This window comes from Grus americana, chromosome 11 (assembly GCF_028858705.1).
Source record: "Grus americana isolate bGruAme1 chromosome 11, bGruAme1.mat, whole genome shotgun sequence".
Taxonomy (NCBI): domain Eukaryota; kingdom Metazoa; phylum Chordata; class Aves; order Gruiformes; family Gruidae; genus Grus; species Grus americana.
Window position 1 is genome coordinate 8,712,678 of NC_072862.1, and position 5,834 is coordinate 8,718,511.

General features: G+C 46.2%; 1 long non-coding RNA gene across 1 annotated transcript; it reads left to right on the plus strand.

Annotated features, from left to right (window-relative positions):
- The first annotated feature begins 4,311 nt into the window (after nt 1-4,311).
- LOC129211479 (uncharacterized) lies at nt 4,312-5,391 on the plus strand. Its single transcript, XR_008578848.1, has 3 exons — nt 4,312-4,396; nt 4,654-4,824; nt 5,328-5,391. It is a non-coding gene; the product is annotated as an uncharacterized LOC129211479 (long non-coding RNA).
- The last annotated feature ends 443 nt before the right edge of the window (nt 5,392-5,834 follow it).

Consider the following 5,834-nt stretch of genomic DNA (forward strand, 5'->3'; position numbering starts at 1 on the left):
TAAAATATTGTCTCTCCTTATGCATTTTCTGGTCTCAGAATGGGAACAAAACTGTGGTTTAGTGGGTCCTGCCTGACTGCGCAGGTTTCCTTTTCTCAGCATCTTCTGCTGGGGATGAAGGGCACAGCATGCGGTACCGACAGTCTCTGAGTGTCGGCCATCAGCCATGCCAGGCAGGTTTTGGTTTCAGCGAGAAAATGTCACCCCATTTAATTGCAAGGTTGCTATGGACAAGACACTTAAATGTAAATGAGCTGCAAAGAACATCTGTGACAGGTTCCTGGCATATGCTGGGAGCCTCTTCCTGCAAGTGGGAGAATGCAAGAAGAAATGCAGCAGCTCGAGCGCAGCCGAATGAGGAGAGGAGGTGGCTGCAGCTCTGTCCCACCTGGCTTCATGCCCATGGATGGACTGCATAAAAGCCAGGGCAGGGGACTTGCTTTTTCGATGCAGATTTTCTGGGGTCACAAAACAAAAAGGAAACCTCTTCCCAGAACACCAAACCAGGCTTTCACAACCCAGTGCTACCTCCGACCCACCTGGGTACGTAGCAGCTTTGGTTTGCCTCTTTGGGGAAGGAGGAGGAGTGGAAGGTGCTCTCCTGAGACACGTGTAGTTGCACAGGGTAATACAATGAGCTTGCATTAACTGAAATACTGGAGAAGTCAAGCTCAAAGGTTGATGTGATGCCTTGTGCTCCTGCATGTCCAGCTCATGCCATCCTCACCCATTTGCTCAGTGGCGAGAAGTGGCAGTGCTGCCCTCCCCAGGGGACATGGCATTGCAGGAGGGCACTGGGTCCTGCTCTCCTCTCAGCCCTGGGAGCTGAGATTCCTCGCCTCACTTGGCTTCCAGATTATGGAAGCCAAAGCAAGGCTTGTTCACATACAAATGCTCAGCAGCAGAAAGCTCTGCACAGGAAAGAGCAGCAGCATTGAAAGCAGAAGTTAGTTTTGAGACGAGCACCTCAGGATTGGCCAGTGCACCAGGCTGGCTGCTGGGCTGGCTGGGAACTTTCTGTATTTCTTATTAATTATGTATCAGACCACCACCTCCCCCCGAGAGCTGGGACTCTCCACCATGCGCGTCGGGTCCCGGGGCTGGTCCAGCGGAGCAGAGCTGGGTGCTTTCCCCCCGTCCCCAGGGGAGCCCTGCGCTCCCCCACAAACTCCTGCTTCCTTAGCGCAGCAAGGGCGGCGTTCAGAAGGATCCTGCAGACAAGCTGCTTTCAGCTAATGTCTAATCAAAAGGAAATACCCTTTTGGCAAGGCGTGGGAGGAGCAGCACGGCGCTGTGCTTCGCTGGGGACAAGTCACGCTGTGATCTTCAGCTGCTGGAGGAGAGTTAGGGATGACTAATATGTAATAAAGTGGCACAACAGGTTTGGCCCCCCGGTAAAGCCTTTGATTTCAGCGGCAGCCATTGACAGATGAAACTAAGAAATGCTTCACATGCTCAGATAAAGCCGTCTGAGCACTATCATAAATAGAAACTTTAAATAGACTTTTCCTTGCAAAGAGGATGAGAAATAATAGCTATGCAGGAAAGCTTTTGGGGATCTTTGTTAAGTAATTTGTTTTCCCAGAATTTTTTAAAGTAATGTTTATCACAAAATAAATAATTCAGTATCTTTAAAAAATATAAATAAAATCTCTGATCATTACTTCCAAGAAACGGTATCAAATATTTAGGTTTTCCTCCTTTCTAATGTAACAGTTTCTGTCACAGGATTGTGGCCTCCTGTGTGGCTGAGCAATGCAATGCTTTCATCTTCAGTCAAAACAACCATCAAATACTTTTGCAACTCTCCCCGTCATCGGGAAATCTGCTGTTTAAAAGCTCTCTCTACTTTTAGGCTCTGATGTCTCTGTTATGTTCAGCTGGGGAAAAAAAAATTAAAAATTGGAAAAGCAATTTTTCATCTCTCCAGGGAGATTTTCACTTTGGGAGCTCGGCATCCTCCGTTGCCTTTGGCACAGCCCTAATTCCACGTGTACATCAAGGTCTGACTTGGAGCCGGCGTGCCTTGCGGTGTCCCCGTGACCGTATCTGGGGAAGGATGTGCCGTCAGAGGACTCGCCTCTGGAGCACCCCGCATGGGATGCCGGGGGCTTTGCTTGGAGGGACTAGTGTCAGTGTCAGCCCCAGCTGGCCCGGGGAGCACAGCACTTCCCCAGTGGGTAAAAGCAAAGGCAGCCGGGTTGGTGCAACGTTTTCATCGCTACTCCCTCCTTATTAATGCTATGTAATCAGTCAGTCCACAAGTGATTAATGATGGCTCTAATTGTCTGTCTTCTCCTCCACCCTCCTGCTGGCAGATGCATCTGCACAGACCCGCCTTTGCCCAAATCCACACTTAGCTCCAGGACCGTGAGCGTGTCGCCTCTGCGTGGGTCTTGTCCCCTCGCTGCCCGGCTCTGTGCTGGCACCCAGCACACCATCAGGAGGGGACATGAGCACCTTATTTTCTTTCAGAGCTGTTTGTTGGTGTAAAGGACTGATTTGTTTTATTTGTCAGTGACAGTACGGGTTGATTTATTCTCTATTCAATTTTAATTAACAGGCCCTCACCCCAAAAAGCTAGTTGCTGGTATGAAGGTTGTGTGTATGCATTAGAAATGCAATAAACACCCGCACTTGAGCATTTTTGTTCCCAAAAGAAGCAACCCGGTGAAGATGGGTGGGTTCCCTGCACGGCACTCAGCAGCACAAGAGGGCAGAACGCTCGAGCAATCAGCCGTGGCGTGGGACTGCAGCCACCGCACGGAGATGGCCTCCCAGCTTGGCCAGGGATTGAGATGGAGCAGCTCCGGAGCTGCTGCTTTGCAAGGGGAAGGACCAGTGCCGCTGCTTTTCCTACCGAGCTGAAATCCACGGGGTCCAGCAGACAGCATGGGGTGGAGTAATCAGCCAGAGCTAAAATGCTTGTTCTGGCCACCCCAGCAAATTGGGTTAAAAAGGGTCATCTCAAAGCTGCTGCCTGGTACGTGAACACAGCAGAATGGGTATTTTGGTGTGGCTTGCTTTGAAGAGGAGCAAAAAGGGAAGAAAAAGGCTGGGGAATACTTTTAAAGTATGAATAACACGTTCAATCAAAAACCCAGCTTGCCGACATCACCTCATTTATATGAGAGGTGATCTTCTGGCTTCTGGATAGGTCTGTGACATCCAGACCTTCATGAGAACTGAGCTCAGGATACTTCATTTTTACCAGCTTTTCACAGCTCTTGATAGCTTAAGAGAAAAGATTTGAAGAAACATATGGAGACATGGATCCAGAGGGTACTTTGTACATATTTTGTGTTCCCAAAGGAGTGATGTGCCACGTTGGTGTGGAAAGCAGGCTGTTCACCTTGTCTGTACCAGCAGTGTATCACCCAGGTGATGCACTGAGCCTCTGGTGCCAGGGTGCCCGGACTGCCCCAGCAAGGATCTGCAGTTAGAGATTCAAAGAGCACAAAATGGGCTGCTTGGATGCAAATACATCCTAAAGCACTTTAGCCATCATCAGCTACCAGAAAGAAAAATTACCCCAAATCCATCATTATTGTATGGAAGCCAAATGACTGAAAAATCATTACATGTGCCAGCTATTAAGTGATGCGTGATGAGGTGCTTCAGCAGTTGATCATGGAAGAGATGAAACCACTCTACGAAACAGAGGGGAAGGGGGAAGACAGAAGAATCTGCCTACACCAAACTGAGCCCTCTCCAAGAGATGAGACATTGGTTTTATTGCACTGAAGGAACCACTAAAAAATAAAACCATTGAACTTGATGTTGGAAAAAATAGAGATCTGGGTTCAATAGGTAGAGCGCTGACAGCAGTAGCTGCAGCCTCCAGCTGTGCCATTGCTCTAATAAAACATCCTGTTTTTCACTGCAAAGACTGATGAAAACTTTTCCACTGCAAGCAGATCCACCTCAGCACTTACAAGCATGCTGCTGCAGCCAGTGATGTTCCCACTGCACAGTACTGCAGAAATTATTGTATCAGGACCACCCCCCCCACATTAGCCCTGTAGCCATTTTAAATCTAATTACCCATCCTCAGACCCAAACCTCTCTCTCAGAGGCTGATCTCCAGGGCATAGCTCCACCACATCCCCGTTCTTCCCAAGCACAAGTTCCACAATCTCTTTCAGCGCATGACCTTAGCTATAGCTAGAAAATGTGTGCGGTTTCATCACATTCAGCTAGGCAGGACATCCGCCCCTACATCAGGGACCTTTGCTCACTGCTCACCCCAGCACAGGTCAGTGACCAGCCAGATCTGATGGGATTTCATGCAATTTTTTCCAGGTAACCAGTAAAAACGTTGCCTGGCTCAGGGCCACTGAGTGGTTTCTGTAGAGATCCCACTTGAAACATACCCACATCAACTGGTCTTTGACAGGTAATTCTTTTAGCTTGTATTTAATTCACTTTGTGTGCCTTGTTCATTTTGTACTGAACTGGCTTCTTGAACGTTACATTGTAGGATACTAAGTCAAATATTTTACAGAAGCTTAAATCAACACTATTTCCTTTATTAAGCAAAATTGTAATCTCATTATAAAAAAATCCAGTTAGTTTTAGAAGATCTATTCCTCATCAGCTCCTGTTGATGGGCATTAATGATATTATCCCTTCCTATTTTTTTCATTTCTGCAGTTGTTTCTCATTGTCTGGGATCTATTATCTCCCCAGGATCGAAGCTCAGCAGGCCTGTCAATATCCAAACAATTCAACTTTCCCTTAAATACCAGCTTTTTTTCTCCTGCTGTAATTTTGCCTGTACTCCACGATCTCTGCAAAAACAGCATTAGCAGTCCAGAAAAAACAGTAAGTTCTCTTCAAAACACTTCTATGCAAATTATTTAGACTGCTGATTTGAAGATGCTTAGCTGTTGTAACTATTGCTTGCTACCCCCTGAACTTCTGCTGTTATGCAAATTGTTGTATCATCATCATCTGATGGGAATGCATCATTTGTGGTTGTTTTTCTCCCCAGGTTCAGAACAGGAATATTTGTTCATTAAAAACATTTTTCTTTCTGTATAATTATTGCCATTTCTATAATTTCAATTTGGTAATAGTCCAAAGACATTGTTTGGCTTCTCTTCATCCCTAATATATTTTAAAGACTTTTTCTTACTGTTCTTTTCTCTGTAGCTGTAGCCTGTCTCTTGTATTCTTTTCCTTCCCTTATCTAATTTATCCAGTTTCTAATTTCCAAATTACTCTAATTGCAACTTTCCCATTTTCTGTTTGTTTTCTATTTAGATGCAAACATTGCTCCTTTCATTGTTTCTCTGAGACACGTACGATTTCTATAACTATTTCAGGGATCCTTTGCCAGCGGAGGGACTGGGGCTTTCAGAGGCTTTGGTTGCAGTAGCCTACAAAGGTATTTCTGTATTTTCTGAGTTCTGTTTCACATTGTTTTGCATTACAAAACCAGCTTTTTCAAAGCACCAAATGGATGTGTGACTAGCTGAGATTTTTTTCTAGCTTTCCGTGAGTTATGATCAACACTTGATCTTATGCTCCTAGAGGAACGGTTACATCTCTACCCTGGAGTTAACTCCTCTCTGCCTAAGAGAAAATACTGTCGTGTTGGATGCCATTTGGTTTTGTATTAGGTAACTGAAATAAACGCTAGAGCTTCAGTGGGTGCTGACAGGTCTACAGAGATACCTGCTTTTGGCCAGCCCTCCCTAGACACTCACATTTTATCCCCAGCTTCTGCTTCCATCAGAGGAGCACCCCGAGCTGCACGCGCTTGCTGGGCTGGGAGTATAAGTGCACTCACAAGAGCAGCAGCTTATTGCTGAAAAGGGGATACCCCAAAA